Genomic DNA, 17,917 nt, shown 5'->3' with positions numbered 1-17,917 from the left:
AAAGACAGGAAGATAAATAAGTTGGGAATAAAACATTGAGAAAATAGTTAAGGTTTCAGAGATATTTATTTTCTTGATTGATTTTCCTTACTAACTAATTTTTTCTTTGGTACTTTGCACCTTGAGCCTAGCCGTGACTTTAAATGTTTTGTTTCAAGGATTACTTGACACAGAAACACCACAAGCACTTAACTGGGGGACTCTCTTTGAGTCCTAATTTTTCTTTCAGTTACTCTCAGACAGTGGTGCTCAAAGCCTTTGGCATACTCTATTAAACGCACTTGGTCTCGACTCTAAGTGTTCTGTCTCAAGGATTACTTGACACAATCACACCACAAGCATATGACTAGGAAAATAACTCTTTGAGCTTTTAATCATGTCTGACCTCCCTAGTCATTGATGCTCAGAGCCTTGGACCTTTCTTTTATTATTATTTATTTATTTGTTATTTATTTTTTTCTTTTGCTGTTTCTTTTCCTTCAAGGATTAGATTTTTGTTTATTTCAGATAAGACATAATAATTCTCTAAATTCCTGTTCCTTATACATCAATATCCCTTGATTCAAATTCAAATATGCATTGTTCATATCATGCATTCAGAATTAAAATTAATACCACCATATTTAAGTAAATAAGACTACTCTTGAAATTAACTCAATTTCTCATGCAATACATCACTTCTTTTTCTTTTCTTTTTAGATTCAAGTTTAGTGAGTGGTACATGAAACATCCTTTCAGCATTAAAGTAATTAAAAGAAAACTAAACTAGTCCTAGGATTCTAACTAATAAAGGATCATGCAGCAAATAAAGCAAAATAGCAGAAAGCCGGAACATAACATAGAAAAAGAGGGGAGGAATAAAAAATGAAAGGAACTCAACCACCTTAGTTATCCCAGCAGTAACATTATTCATCAGGTTGTGCTCCTCAATGAAAATGATTCGCCTCCCTTTTGTGCTAGAAAACCAATAAGCGCAGCGTCAACACCAAGCTTGAAGGTTTGCTTGTCCTCAAGCAAAAAAGAATTGAAAATAGAAGAGGCAAATAATGTGAGGAGAGAAAAAAAATAAAAGGATAAAAGAATAAGAGAGAATTAGGAATGGGAGAGAGAGAGAAAGAAAACTGGGCGGCGCAAGCGACGCGCTCGTGTACAGCACGCGTTCACGTAGGTCGGGCATTTTTCATAATGACGCATGAGCGTCAGGCACGCGATCGCATGCCCTGGGTTTTGTGCGATTCGCGCGAAACCAGCTGCGTGCCCGTGCGATTTTCTGTTCGCATGGCTTGGGAACCAAATTTTCATACGACGCGTGCGTGTCCTGCACGCGCACGCGTGGATCGCCATATGTGCAATTGACACGGTCGCGTCGAGCATGCATTCGCGTGGCCAAATTTGTGATTGCAGCACACTTCTTGCCCCAAGCCAGCACAACTCTTTGCCCAAACACTCTTTTACATTGCTTTTGCAGGTCACACGTTCGCGTTAATGACGCGCACGCGTGGAAGGACAAAATTACAAACGACGCACACGCGTGGAGTACGCGTACGCGTGGGTTGTTTGTGCTAAAGGCTTTGTTCCAGCGCTATTCTCGCTTAACTCTCTGTCAAAATTTTATTTTTCACGCACACATGATCGACGAGTTCGCGTCGGTGACGCTTGCGCGTCGTGTGCGCTCTTCTCTTTTTTTATATATAGAGCTTGAGGTGTTTGGTTCCTGTGATAAAATAGCTGCATGATCAGAAAATTAATAAGAACTCAATAAAAATCAAACAAGTAAAAAACTACTACTACGAAAAATAACTAAGGTTACGAAATTATCGGGTTGCCTCCCGACAAGCGTTTCTTTATCATCACTAGCTTGATGTTCAGTTCTCCTAATTCAGCAGATGAGTGGACCTCTGGCAATCAATCTCGCCTCCAAGATAGTGCTTCAACCTATGGCCATTCACTATAAATTTCCTGTCAGAATTCTCTTCCTGTATTTCCACATGACCATATGGTGAAGCTCTAGTAACCACAAACGGTCCTGACCACCCGGATTTCAGCTTCCCGGGAAAGAATTTGAGCCTTGAATTATATAGAAGCACTCTTTGTCCTGGCTCAAAGACTCTGATGGCAATCTTCTTGTCATGCAGTAACTTGGTTCTCTCCTTATAGAGCTTGGCATTCTCATAAGCTGAATATCCGAATTCATCAAGCTCATTCAGCTGAAGCATTCGCTTGATTCCTGCAGCTTCTGAATCAAGATTCAGATACCTGATTGCCCATAAGCTTTATGCTCCAACTCAACTGGCAAGTGACAGGCTTTGCCATACACCAACTGATAAGGGGACATGCCAATGGGAGTCTTGTACACTGTCTGGTATGCCCAGAGAGCATCATCAAGCTCCCTAGTCCAGTCTTTTCTTGAAACACTGATGGTCTTCTCTAGAATCCTTTTAAGTTCCCTGTTGGAAACTTCAACCTGTCCACTTGTCTGAGGGTGATAGGGGGTTGCCACTTTATGAGGGACTCCATATCTTTGCAAAAGAGAGTCCAGTTATCTGTTGCAGAAATGGCTTCCTCCATCACTAATGAGTGTCCTTGGGACACCAAACCGGCTAAAGATATATCTCTGAAGAAAGCTCATTACCATTTTGGCATCATTGGTGGGTAAAGCCACAGCTTCCACCCATTTGGAAACATAGTCAACTGCCACTAGAATATAGTTGTTTGAATGTGAGGGTGGGAAAGGTCCCATGAATTCAATACCCCACACATCAAACAACTCAACCTCAAGAATTCCCGGCTGTGGCATTTCATGGTTGGCAGGGAGATTTGCAACTTTTTCACATTTGCCACAGTGCTTCACAAATGTTCTTGAGTCCCTGAAGAAAGTTGGCCAGTAAAACCTACTCTGAAGGACTTTTGTAGCTGTCCTTTCACCACCAAAGTGGCTTCCATAATTAGACCCATGACAGTGCCAAAGAATCTGCTGCTTTTCCTCATCCGGGTCACATCTCCGGATTATTCCATCAGAGCACCTTTTAAAAAGGTATGGTTCTTGGTGCACAAAATTGTGATCATCAATGGCGCCATCAACATGGTACGCTCAATTGCAATATCAACTCTTTATCATAACTTCGCACAACTAACTAGCAAGTGCACTGGGTCATCCAAGTAATAAACCTTATGCGAGTAAGGGTCGATCCCACGGAGATTGTTGGTATGAAGCAAGCTATGGTCATTTTGTAAATCTCAGTCAGGCGGATTTAAATGGTTATGGAGGATTAATGATTAAAAGATAAATAAAACATAAAATAAAGATAGAGATACTTATGTAATTCATTGGTGAGAATTTCAAATAAGCGTATGGAGATGCTCTGTCCCTTCCGTCTCTCTACTTTCCTACTGTCTTCATCCAATCCTTCTTACTCCTTTCAATGGAAAGCTGTATGTTGGGCATCACCGTTGTCAGTGGCTACAGTCCCGTCCTCTCAGTGAAAAAGTTCAACGCGCTCTGTCACAACACGGCTAATCATCTGTCGGTTCTCAATCAGGTTGGAATAGAATCCAGTGATTCTTTTGCATTTGTCACTAACGCCCAGCCTTCAAGAGTTTGAAGCTCATCACAGTCATTCAATCCTTGAATCCTACTCAGAATACCACAGACAAGGTTTAGACCTTCCGAATTCTCTTGAATGCCGCCATCAATTCTAGCTTATACCACGAAGATTCTGATTAAGGAATCCAAGAGATAAACATTCAAGCTTTGTTTGCTTGTAGAACACAGGTGGTTGTCAGGCACGCGTTCATGAGTGAGAATGATGATGAGCGTCACATAATCATCACATTCATTATGTTCTTGGGTGCAAATGAATATCTTAGAATAAGAACAAGCTGAATTGAATAGAAGAACAATAGTAATTGCATTAATACTCGAGGTATAACAGAGCTCCACACCTTAATCTATGGTGTGTAGAAACTCCACCATTGAAAATACATAAGAACAAGGTCTAGGCATGGCCGAATGGCCAGCCTTCCAAAGAGGGTTCAATCATAAAAACATGATCAAAAGATTTTTTAATACAATAGCAAAAGGTCCTATTTGAAGAAAACTAGTAGCTTAGGGTTTACAAAGATTAGTAAATGACATAAAAATCCACTTCCGGGCCCACTTGGTGTGTGCTTGGCCTGAGCATTGAAGCTTTCATGTGTAGAGACCTTTCTTGGAGTTAAACGCCAGCTTTTGTGCCAGTTTGGGCGTTTAACTCCCATTCTTGTGCCAGTTCCGGCGTTAAACGCCAAAATTCTTGAGCTGACTTGGAACGCCTGTTTGGGTTATCAAATCTCGAGCAAAGCATGAACTGTTATACATTGCTGGAAAGCCCAGGATGTCTACTTTCCAACGCAATTGAGAGAGCGCCAATTGGGATTCTGTAGCTCTAGAAAATCTACTTTGAGTGCAGGGAGGTCAGAATCCAATAGCATCTGCAGTCCTTTTCAGCCTCTGAATCAGATTTTTGCTCAGGTCCCTCAATTTCAGCCAGAAAATACCTGAAATCACAGAAAAACACACAAACCTATAGTAAAGTCCAGAAAAGTGAATTTTAAAAAAAAACTAATAAAAATATAATAAAAACTAACTAAAACATACTAAAAACAATGCCAAAAAGCGTATAAATTATCCGCTCATCAAAACACCAAACGTAAATTGTTGCTTGTCCCCAAGCAACTGAAAATCAAATAAGATAAAAAGAAGAGAATATGCAATGAATTCCAAAAACATCTATTTAGATCAGTATTAATTAGATGAGCGGGGCTTTCAGCTTTTTGCCTCTAAACAGTTTTGGCATCCCACTCTATCCTTTGAAATTCAGAATGATTGGCTTTTATAGGAACTCAGAATCCAGATAATGTTATTGATTCTCCTAGTTAAGTATGATGATTCTTGAACACAGCTATTTTATGAGTCTTGGCCGTGGCCCAAAGCACTCTGTCTTCCAGTATTACCACCGGATAAATACATGCCACAGACACATAACTAGGTGAACCTTTTCAGATTGTGACTCAGCTTTGCTAGAGTCCCCAATTAGAGGTGTCCAGGGTTCTTAAGCACACTCTTTTTGCCTTGGATCATGACTTTATATATATATATATATATATATATATATATATATATTTATTTATTTATTTTTGAATTCACTACTTTTTCTTGCTTCAAGAATCATTTTTATGATTTTTCAGATCCTCAGTAACATGTCTCCTTTTTCATCATTCTTTCAAGAGCCAACATTCATGAACAACAAATTCAAAAGACATATGCACTGTTCAAGCATACATTCAGAAGTCAAAGTATTGCCACCACATCAAAATAATTAATCTGTTATAAAATTTAAAATTCATGCAATTCCTCTCTTTTTCAATTAAGAACATTTTTCATTTAAGAAAGGTGATGGATTCATAGGACATTCATAACTTTAAGGCATAGACACTAAGACAATAATGATCATAAGACACAAACATAGATAAACATAAGCATGAAAATTTGAAAAATAAGAAAATAAAGAGCATGGAGATTAAAGAATGGGTCCACCTTAGTGATGGCGGCTTGTTCTTCCTCTTGAAGATCTTATGGAGTGCTTGAGCTCCTCAATGTCTCTTCCTTGTCTTTGTTGCTCCTCTCTCATGATTCTTTGATCTTCTCTAATTTCATGGAGGAGGATGGAATGTTCTTGGTGCTCCACCCTTAGTTGTCCCATGTTGGAACTCAATTCTCCTAGGGAGGTGTTGATTTGCTCCCAATAGTTTTGTGGAGGAAAGTGCATCCCTTAAGGCATCTCAAGGATTTCATGATGAGTGGGATCTATTGTTTGCTCCATCCTTTTCTTAGTGATGGGCTTGTCCTCATCAATGAGGATATCTCCCTCTATGTTAATTCCAACTGAATAACAGAGGTGACAAATGAGATGAGGAAAGGCTAACCTTGCCAAGGTAGAGGACTTGTCCGCCACCTTATAAAGTTCTTGGGCTATAACCTCATGAACTTCTACTTCCTCTCCAATCATGATAGCGCGGTCTATAGTAAATTCGGACCGGTTGCTAGTGGGAATGATTGAGCGTTGGATAAACTCCAACCATCCCCTAGCCACGGGCTTGAGGTCATGCCTTCTCAGTTGAACCGGCTTCCCTCTTGAATCTCTCTTCCATTAAGCGCCCTCTTCACAAATATCTATGAGGACTTGGTCCAACCTTTTATCAATGTTGACCCTTCTAGTGTAAGGGTGTTCATCTCCTTGCATCATGGGCAAGTTGAATGCCAACCTTACATTTTCCAGACTAAAATCTAAGCATTTCCCCCGAACCATCGTAAGCCAATTCTTTGGATCCGGGTTCACACTTTGATCATGGTTCTTGGTGATCCATGCATTGGCATAGAACTCTTGAACCATTAAGATTCCGACTTATTGAATGGGGTTGGTAAGAACTTCCCAACCTCTTCTTTGGATCTCATGTCGGATCTCCGGATATTCACACTTTTTGAGTTTGAAAGGGACCTCGGGGATCACCTTCTTCATGGCCACAACTTCATAGAAGTGGTCTTGATGCACCCTTGAGATGAATCTCTCCATCTCCCATGACTCGGAGGTGGAAGCTTTTGCCTTCCCTTTCCTCTTTCTAGAGGTTTCTCCAGCCTTAGGTGCCATAAATGGTTATGGAAAAAGAAAAAGCAATGCTTTTACCACACCAAACTTAGAAGGTTTGCTCGTCCTCGAGCAAAAGAAGAAAGAAGAGAGTAGAAGAAGAAGAAAATATAGGAGATGGAGGTGGCTTTATTTTTCGGCCAAGGGGGAAAAGTAGTGTGTAGGTTGTGTGAAAATGAAGGAGTGAAGATGGGTTTATATAGGAGTGGAGAGGGGGTGTATGGTTCGGCCATTATGGGTGGGTTTGGGAGGGAAAGTGCTTTAAATTTGAATGGTGAGGTAGGTTGGGTTTTATGAAGGATGGATGTGAGTGGTGAAGAGAATAGGTGAGGGGTTTTTTGGGGAAGAGGTGTTGAGGTGATTGGTGAATGGGTGAAGAAGAGAGAGAATGGGGGGGTAGGTGGGGATCCTGTGAGGTCCACAGATCCTAAGGTGTCAGGGAAATTCATCCCTGCACCAAGTGGCGAGCAAAAATGCTCTTTTTGCCAATACTGGCGTTAAACGCCGAGCTGGTGCCCATTTCTGGTGTTTAACGCCAACTTCTTGCCCATTCCTGGCGTTAAACGCCAGTCTGGTGCCCCTTTTAGGCGTTAAACACCCAGAATGATGCCAGACTGGGCGTTAAACGCCCATTTTGCTGTCTTCACTGGCGTTTAAACGCCAACAAGTTTTCTTCTAGGGTGTGCTATTTTTCTTTCTGTTTTTAATTCTGTTTTTGCTTTTTCAATTGATTTTGTGACTTCCCATGATCATCAACCTATAAAAAAAACATAAAATAACAAAGGAAAATAGATAAATATAACATTGGGTTGCCTCCCAACAAGCGCTTCTTTAACGTCAGTAGCTTGACAGTGTGCTCTCATGGAGCCTCACAGATGTTCAGAGCAATGTTGGAACCTCCCAACACCAAACTTAGAGTTTGAATGTGGGGGTTCAACACCAAACTTAGAAGTTGGTTGTGGCCTCCCAACACCAAACTTAGAGTTTGACTGTGGGGGCTCTGTTTGACTCTGTTTTGAGAGAAGCTCTTCATGCTTCCTCTCCATGGTAACAGAGGGATATCCTTGAGCCTTAAACACAAGGGATTCTTCATTCACTTCAATGATCAATTCTCATCTGTCAACATCAATCACAGTCTTTGTTGTGGCTAGGAAGGGTCTGCCAAGGATGATGGATTCATCCATGCACTTCCCAGTCTCTAGGACTATGAAATCAGCAGGGATGTAATGGTCTTCAACCTTTACCAGAACATCCTCTACAAGTCCATAAGCTTGTTTTCTTGAATTATCTGCCATCTCTAGTGAGATTCTTACACCTTGCACCTCAAAGATCATTAGCTTCTCCATTACAGAGAGAGGCATGAGGTCTATGCTTGACCCTAGGTCACACAGAGACTTCTCAAAGGTCATGGTGCCTATGGTACAAGGTATTGAGAACTTCCCAGGGTCCTGTCTCTTTTGAGGTAATCTCTTCCTAGTCAAGTCATCTAGTTCTTTGGTGAGCAAAGGGGGTTCATCCTCCCAAGTCTCATTACCAAATAACTTGTCATTTAGCTTCATGATTGCTCCAAGGTACTTAGCAACTTGCTCTTCAGTGACATCTTCATCCTCTTCTAACGAAGAATACTCATCAGAGCTCATGAATGGCAGAAGTAAATCCAATGGAATCTCTATGGTCTCAGTGTGAGCCTCAGATTCCGACGGTTCCTCATTAGGGAACTCATTGGAGGCCAGTGGACGTCCATTGAGGTCTTCCTCAGTGGTGCTCACTGCCTCTTTCTCCACTCCAAATTCGGGCATGTTGATGGCCTTACACTCTCCTTTTGGATTCTCTTCTGTATTTCTTGGAAGAGTACTAGGAGGGAGTTCAGTAACTTTCTTACTCAGCTGACCCACTTGTGCCTCCAAGTTTCGAATGGAGGACCTTGTTTCAGTCATAAAACTTTGAGTGGTTTTGATTAGATCAGAGACCATGGTTGCTAAGTCAAAGTGGCTCTGCTTAGAATTCTCTGTCTGTTGCTGAGAAGATGATGAAAAAGGCTTGCCATTGCTAAACCTGTTTCTTCCACCATTATTGTTGTTGAAACCTTGTTGAGGTCTCTGTTGATCCTTCCATGAGAGATTTGGATGATTTCTCCATGAAGGATTATAGGTGTTTCCATAGGGTTCTCCCATGTAATTCACCTCTTCCATTGAAGGGTTCTCAGGATCATAAGCTTCTTCTTCAGATGAAGCGTCCTTAGTACTACCTGGTGCAGCTTGCATTCCAGACAGACTTTGAGAAATCATATTGACTTGCTGAGTCAATATTTTGTTCTGAGCCAGTATGGCATTCAGAGTATCAATCTCAAGAACTCCTTTCTTCTGACTCGTCCCATTGTTCACAGGATTCCTTTCAGAACTGTACATGAATTGGTTATTTGCAACCATTTCAATGAGTTCTTGAGCTTCTGCAGGCGTCTTCTTAAGATGAAGAGATCTTCCAGCAGAGCTGTCCAATGACATCTTGGACAGTTCAGACAGACCATCATAGAATATACCTATGATGCTCCATTCAGAAAGCATGTTAGAGGGACACTTTCTGATCAATTGTTTGTATCTTTCCCAAGCTTCATAGTGGGATTCACCTTCCTTCTGTCTGAAGGTTTGGACTTCCACTCTAAGCTTACTCAATTTTTGAGGTGGAAAGAACTTTGCCAATAAGACATTGACTAGCTTTTCCCAAGAGTTTAGGCTTTCTTTAGGTTGTGAGTCCAACCATATCCTAGCTCTGTCTCTTACAACAAAAGGGAATAGCATAAGTCTGTAGACCTCAGGGTCAACCCCATTGGTCTTGACAGTGTCACAGATTTGCAAGATTTCAGCTAAAAACTGATGAGGATCTTCCAATGGAAGTCCATGGAACTTGTAATTCTGTTGTATTAGACAAACTAATTGAGGCTTAAGCTCAGAGTTGTTTGCTCCAATGGCAGGGATAGAGATGCTTCTCCCATAGAAGTCGGGAGTAGGTGCAGTAAAGTCACCCAGCACCTTCCTTGCATTGTTGGCATTGTTGTTGTTTTCGGCTGCCATGTCTTTTTCTTGTTTGAAGATTTCTGTTAGGTCCTCTACAGAGAGTAGTGCTTTAGCTTCTCTTAGCTTTCGTTTCAAGGTCCTTTCAGGTTCAGGGTCAGCCTCAACAAGAATACTTTTGTCTTTGTTCCTGCTCATATGAAAGAGAAGAGAACAAGAAAGTATGGAATCCTCTATGTCACAGTATAGAGATTCCTTGAGGTGTCAGAGGAAAAGAAGAATAGAAGGAGGAGGTAGAAGAATTTGAACTTATCAAGAGGCATAGAGCGCGAATTGTGCATTGAGGAGGAGTGTTAGTCCATAAATAGAAGGATGTGAGAAGTGGGGAAGAAATTTTCGAAAATTAAAGTAAAAGATTTTAAAAGAATTTTTGAAAATTGATTGATGATTTTCGAAAACTAAGAGTGGGAAAGAAGTTAAATGATTTTTGAAAAAGATTTTGAAATTAGAAATCAAAAAGATATGATTGAAAACTATTTTGAAAAAGATATGATTAAAAATATATGATTGAAAAATTATGGTTTTAAAAAGATATGATTGAGGAGATATGATTTGAAAAACAATTTAAAAAGATTTGATTTTGAAAATTAATGACTTGGCTAACAAGAAATTTAAAAGATATGATTCAGACATTAAACCTTTCTCAACAGAAAAGGCAACATAATTGAGATGTTGAATCAAATCATTAATTGTTAGCAAGTATTTTTGAAAATGGAAAGAAATTGATTTTGAAAATATATGATTGAAAATATATGATTTGAAAAAGATTTGATTTTGAAAAATTATGAAAACTTGAAAAAAAATCTGAATTAAAAACAAAATCTTCCTTCTTGTGCCATCTTGGCGTTAAACGCCCAGAATGGTATCCATTCTGGCGTTTAACGCCCAAAAGGGTACCCTGGCTGGTGTTTAAACGCCAGTTTTCCTTCCTCAATGGCATTTTGAATGCCCATCTTTTTCTGTGTAATTCCTCTGCTGTATTTTCGAATCTTCAATTCTCTGTATTATTGACTTGAAAAGACACGAATTTAAAAAAAAAATTTTGACTTTTTAATAATGAGGAATAATCAAAATGCAACTAAGACCAAATAAACAATGCATGCAAGACACCAAACTTAGAAGTTTGTATACTACTGACACTAACAAATTGAGAATGCATATGAGAAACAACAAAACACTCAAGACAAGAGAATTTAAAGATCAGAGCAAGGAAATCATCAAGAACAACTTGAAGATCAATGAAGAACATAATGCATGTAATTTTTGAAATTTAGAGGAATAAAGACATGCAATTGACACCAAACTTAAAATTAGACACTAGACTGAAACAAGAAACACAAAAATATTTTTGATTTTAAGATTTTATATTTTTTTTTGGATTTTTTTTGAAAATTGAGTGAAAAAGAAAATAAGGATATCAAAATTCTTAATGAGAATTCCAAGAATCATGCAATGTTAGTCTAAAGCTTTAGTCTAAAGAAATTAGACATGGCTAGCCAAGCTTCAGCAGGACATTACATTCAAGAGCTAAATTGATGAGAATCAATCAGCTTTGGTGATGATAAGAACATCACCTTGAAACACTAGAGTTCATTCTTAAGAACTCTGAAGAAAAATACCTAATCCAAGCAACAAGATGAACCGTCAGTTGTCCAAACTCAAACAGTCCCTGGCAACGGCGCGAAAAACATGGTGCACGAAATTGTGATCATCAATGGCGCCTTCAACATGGTACGCTCAATTGCAATCTCAACTCTTTATCACAACTTCGCACAACTAACCAGCAAGTGCACTGGGTCGTCCAAGTAATAAACCTTACGCGAGTAAGGGTCGATCGCACGGAGATTGTTGGTATAAAGCAAGTTATGGTCATCTTGTAAATCTCAGTCAGGCGGATTCAAATGGTTATGGAGGATTAATGATTAAAAGATAAATAAAACATAAAATAAAGATAGAGATACTTATGTAATTCATTGGTGAGAATTTCAGATAAGCGTATGGAGATGCTCTGTTCCTTCCGTCTCTCTGCTTTCCTACTGTCTTCATCCAATCCTTCTTACTCCTTTCCATGGCAAGCTGTATGTTGGGCATCACCGTTGTCAGTGGCTACAGTCCCGTCCTCTCAGTGAAAATGTTCAACGCGCTCTGTCACAGCACGACTAATCATCTGTCGGTTCTCAATCAGGTTGGAATAGAATCCAGTGATTCTTTTGCGTCTGTCACTAACGCCTAGCCTTCAGGAGTTTGAAGCTCGTCACAGTCATTCAATCCTTGAATCCTACTCAGAATACCACAGACAAGGTTTAGACCTTCCGGATTCTCTTGAATGTCGCCATCAATTCTAGCTTATACCACAAAGATTCTGTTTAAGGAATCCAAGAGATAAACATTCAAGCCTTGTTTGCTTGTAGAATGGAGGTGGTTGTCAGGCACACGTTCATGAGTGAGAATGATGATGAGCGTCACATAATCATCACATTCATCATGTTCTTGGGTTCAAATGAATATCTTAGAACAAGAATAAGCTGAATTGAATAGAAGAACAATAGTAATTGCATTAATACTCGAGGTACAGCAGAGCTCCACACCTTAATCTATGGTGTGGAGAAACTCCACCGTTGAAAATACATAAGAACAAGGTCTAGGCATGGCCGAATGGCCAGCCTCCCAAAGAGGGTTCAATCATAAAAACATGATCAAAAGATTTTTTAATATAATAGCAAAAGGTCCTATTTGTAGAGAACTAGTAGCTTAGGGTTTACAAAGATTAGTAAATGACATAAAAATCCACTTTCGGGCCCACTTGGTGTGTGCTTCGGCTGAGCATTGAAGCTTTCATGTGTAGAGACTTTTCTTGGAGTTAAACGCCAGCTTTTGTGCCAGTTTGGGCGTTTAACTCCCATTCTTGTGCCAGTTCCGGCGTTAAACGCTAGAATTCTTGAGCTGACTTGGAACGCCTAGGATGTCTACTTTCCAACGCAATTGAGAGTGTGCCAATTGAGCTTCTGTAGCTCCAGAAAATCTACTTCGAGTGCAGGGAGGTCAGAATCCAACAGCATCTGCAGTCCTTTTCAGCCTCTGAATCAGATTTTTGCTCAGGTCCCTCAATTTCAGCCAGAAAATATCTGAAATCACAGAAAAACACACAAACTCATAGTAAAGTCCAGAAAAGTGAATTTTAACTAAAAACTAATAAAAATATAATAAAAGCTAACTAAAACATACTAAAAACATACTAAAAATAATGCCAAAAAGCGTATAAATTATTCGCTCATCAGTTCTTTCCAAATGTAGTACTTTGCATCAGTCAATAGCTTCTTCACTTGTTGCCTACTGTACTCCCTTGGGATAAAATTCATGGCTTTATAATTTGCAATATCTGCAAACCATGATGCCTGTTGAATGAGGAACAATTGCTCATCTGGGAATGTCTCAATCACAGCTGTGGGTGGTTGTCCTCTTGCTTCAGGCTCAATTCTGGAAAGAAGGTCAGCTACTTGATTCTCTGACCCTTTCCTGTCTTTTATCTCAATATCAAACTCCTGAAGGAGCAACACCCATCTGATTAATCTTGGTTTAGAATCCTGTTTGGTTAGAAGGTACTTTAAAGAAGCATGATCAGTATAAATAATAACCTTAGAACCAAGTAAATAGGACCTGAACTTATCAACAGCATACACAACAGCTAATAATTCCTTTTCTGTAGTTGTGTAATTCTTTTGGGCATCATTTAACACATGACTGGCATAGTAAATGACATGTACAAGCTTACTGTGCCTCTGTCCTAAAACAGCTCCTATAGCAAAATCACTAGCATCACACATTAATTCAAATGGTAGATCCTAGTCAGGGGGAGCTATAATGGGGGAAGAGGTAAGGTTTGCTTTCAGAGTTTCAAAAGCATGCAAACAATCAGGATCAAAGACAAAGGAACATCAGCAACCAAGAGGTTGCTTAGAGGTTTAGCAATTTTTGAAAAATCCTTTATAAATCTTCTATAAAATCCTGCATGACCCAAGAAATTCCTGACTGCCTTAACATTAGTTGGTGGTGGTAATTTTTCAATTACCTCCACCTTTGCTCTATCAACCTCAATTCCCTTACTTGAATTCCGGTGTCTAAGAACAATACCTTTTGTAACCATAAAATGACATTTTTCCCAATTTAAAATAAGGTTTGATTCTTGACACCGTTTCAAGACAAGAGATAAATGCTTAAGGCAGGATTCAAAAGAATTATCAAAAACAGAAAAGTCAGCCATAAATACCTCAATAAACTTTTCAACCATATCAGAAAAAATTGAAAGCATACACCTCTGAAAAGTTGTTGGAGCATTGCAAAGTCTAAAAGGCATTCTTCTATAGGCAAATACTCCAAAGGGGCATGTGAATGCTGTCTTCTCCTGATCTTGAGGGTCCACTGCAATTTGATTATATCCAGAATATCCACTAGAAAATAATAAAATGCATGACTAGCTAACCTCTTAAGCATCTGATCAATGAAAGGCAGGGGAAATAATCCTTCCTTGTAGCAGTGTTGAGCCTCTTGTATTCTATACACATTTTCCATCCAGTCACGATTCTTGTGGGAATAAGCTCATTCTTTTCACTCTTGATCACTGCCATCCCTCCTTTCTTGGGAACTACCTACACAGGACTTACCCAAGGATTATCAGAAATAGGATAAATAATTCCTACTTCCCATAGTTTTATTACCTCTTTTTGGACCACCTCTTTTATGGTTGGATTTAGTCTCCTTTGTGGTTGTACAACTGGTTTAGCCTCATCTTCAAGGAGGATCTTATGCATACACTTGGTTGGACTAATCCCCTTTAAGTCACTAATGGTCCACCCAAGAGCTATTTTATGACTCTTGAGTACTGAAATAAGCACCTCTTCCTCTTCAGGCTTCAGGGAAGAGCTAATAATCACTGGATATGAGTCATTCGCACCCACAAACACATATTTCAAAGAAGGGGATAAGGATTTGAGCTCAAGCTTGGGGGCTTCCTCATCTACTCTAGGTGTGTGAATCATAGTCTTCTGGGGTGGTGAGTTGTCAACTTCAACTAATTTATACTCAGAGATAGGATCCAAAATGTCATCAAGCACCTCAGCCTTCAGTACCTCTTGAACAAGTGGTTCAATAACATCTATTTTCATACACCCTTCAGAATCATTAGGGTGTTTGGGAGTTTCAAAAACATGAAGGACCACCTATTCTTCATTAACCCTCAGGGTTAATTCACCGTTTTGTACATCAATCAGAGCTCTACCTGTAGCTAAAAAGGGTCTACCAAGTATGATAGAGGATTTTACCTCCTCTTCCATGTCTAATATAACAAAATCAACAGGAAAGATGAATGGTCCTACTTTAACAAGTAAATCCTCAACAACACCCACAGGTAATTTAATAGAAAGATCAGCAAGTTGGAGAGAAATACGAGTGGGTTTTACCTCCTCAATTTGAAGCTTTTTCATTACTAAAAGTGGCATTAGATTGATACTAGCTCCAAGGTCACATAAAGCTCTCTGAATGGTAACATCTCCAACGGTGCAAAAAATGACAAAGCTCCCTGGATCTGGCATCTTCTCATGAAGGTTGTGTTGAATAATGGCACTGCATTCCTTGGTTGACACCACTATTTCTTGTTCCTTCCAGTTCCTCTTGTGGGTCAACAATTCTTTCATAAATTTAGCATAGAGTGGCATTTTCTCTAGAGCCTCAGCAAAGGAAATGTTGATCAGTAGCTTCTTGAAGACATCTAAAAATTTTGAGAACTGTTTTTCTTTGGAAGCCTTCTGAAGTCTCTGAGGATATGGCATTTTTGGCTTGTATTCAGGAGCCTTTGGCAATGTAGGATACGTGTCAGAGAATCAGGGAAAGGGTTATCTGCACGCTTATGAGGTGTGTGCTATACTTCTTCTTTCTTCTCCTCTAGGTCTTCTTTTTCAACTAATTCTTCATTGGCCTTGGTCTCAGAACCAATTACTTTATCACTTCTTAACTGAATAATCTTGCAGTCTTCTCTTGGATTCACCACTGTATCACCTAGAAATGTACTTACAAACCTCTCAGGTAATTACTTGCTTATTTGGCCCATTTGTATTTCCAAGTTTCTAATGGAGGCTCTGGTTTCTTGTACAAAACTCATCATCATCTCCCAATTAGAATCTTCTTGGGATTTAGAGTTAGCCTGCTGAGGCTGAGATTGACAGTTATTGTAATTGTTCTGTTGGAAACCGCCCTTAGAATTATTGTTGAAATTCTGAGGTCTCTGGGGTTGGTCTCTCCACCCAAAATTTGGATGATTCCTTCACCCTTGATTGTAGGTCTTAGAATAGGGATCATTTTTGGGATTTCTAGTAGCACTCCCCATGTAATTGACCTATTCAGAAGAAGCTTGAGCATAATCATAATTATCATTCTACACAAAACTACCTGTCATGTCATAAGAGGCTTCTTGAGGGGGATTCTGGCTGTTGATAGCTGAGACTTGCATGCCACCCATCTGTTGAGTAAGTAGACTTATTTGTTGAGACATAAGCTTGTTCTAAGCAAGAAGAGCATTAAAACTTTCTACTTCCATGACACCCTTCTTCTGAGGAGCCTCAGAGTTCACAGGATTCTTGTTAGAGGAGTAGAAATATTTGCTGCTAGCAACCAATTCAATAAGCTCAATAGTCTCCTCCAGTGTCTTCTTTTTGTGCAATGAACCTCCTGCAGAATTGTCTAAGCACATCTTGGACATTTCACCCAAGCCTTCATAAAAGATATCTAGTTGAGTCCATTTGGAGAACATGTCTGGAGGGCATTCCCTAATTAGTAGCTTGTATCTCTCCCAAGCTTCATATAGAGTCTCACCATCCTTCTGCCTGAAGGTCTGAACCTCCACCCTAAGCTTAGTTAGCTTCTTTGGTGGGAAAAATTTCGTGAGAAACTCAGTAACCACCTTGTTCCAAGTATCCAAACTCTCCTTGGGTTGGGAATCTAGCCATAGCTTTGCTCTATCCCTCAGAGCAAATGGGAAGAGCATAAGTTTGTACACATCTGGGTTTACTCCATTTGTCTTCACAGTATCACAAATTTGCAGAAAACTAGAAATAAATTGATTTGGGTCTTCGTGGGGAAGACCATGATACTGGTAGTTTTATTGCACCAGAGTGACCAGTTGAGGCTTCAACTCAAAGTTGTTCGCAGCAATGGGAGGCACCACAATGCTCTTTCCATATAGATCCGCTGTAGGAGCGGAGAAAGAACCAAGTACTCTCCTTTGTTGTTCATTCCCATTCAGGTTTGCTGCATTGGCATTCTCAGTATTAGTCGGATCCATAGTGAATTATGTAGCCTTGTAAAGTCTTACTTGTTGTAAACGCCGCCTGAATGTCCTTTCAGGTTCAGGATCAAAGCCTAAGAAATGTTCTTTGTCTCTATTCCTGCACATAAACAAACAGAAAACAAGAAAGAATGGGAATCTCTATGTCAGAGTGCAGAGAATTCCCAGTGAGGCAACCTGTGTAAAGAAAAAAAAATACGAAATAAAATAAATAAATAAATAAAAATAATAAATAGGTAACACAAACTTGATTTCAGAAATTAAGAAAAATATTGGTGCTATTTATTTATTTAAAAAAATTGAAATATTTTTTTATTTTTTAAAAAAATAGATTTTAATAAAATTAAATTTAAAACGCCTAATCTAAGCAACCAAACAACTAATAGTTGTTAATCACAGTCAATCCCTGGCAACGGCGTCAGAAACTTGATGCGGTATTTTACAACCCACAAACTAACCGGCAAGTGCACCGGGTCGTACCAAGTAATACCTTACGTGAGTAAGGGTCGATTCCATGAGGATTGATGGATTAAGCAATAATAGCGTTTGATAGGATTAGTTAGACGAGTAGAAAATAGTGTTGGAAGTTCAAAAAGTATTAAACAGTGAAGTTGGAATATTAAAGACAGGAAGATAAATAAGTTGGAAATAAAATATTGAGAAAATAGTTAAGGTTTCAGAGATATTTATTTTCTGGATTGATTTTCCTTACTAACTAATTTAATCATGCAAGATTTAATTCATGGCAAACTATATGTGACTAGATCCTAATTCCTTAGACCTTCCTAGTCTCCTCTAAAATTCATTAACTGCCAATTCCTTGGTCA

Source organism: Arachis stenosperma, chromosome 1 (genome assembly GCF_014773155.1).
Source record: "Arachis stenosperma cultivar V10309 chromosome 1, arast.V10309.gnm1.PFL2, whole genome shotgun sequence".
Lineage (NCBI taxonomy): Eukaryota > Viridiplantae > Streptophyta > Magnoliopsida > Fabales > Fabaceae > Arachis > Arachis stenosperma.
This window is presented reverse-complemented; position numbering follows the sequence as displayed.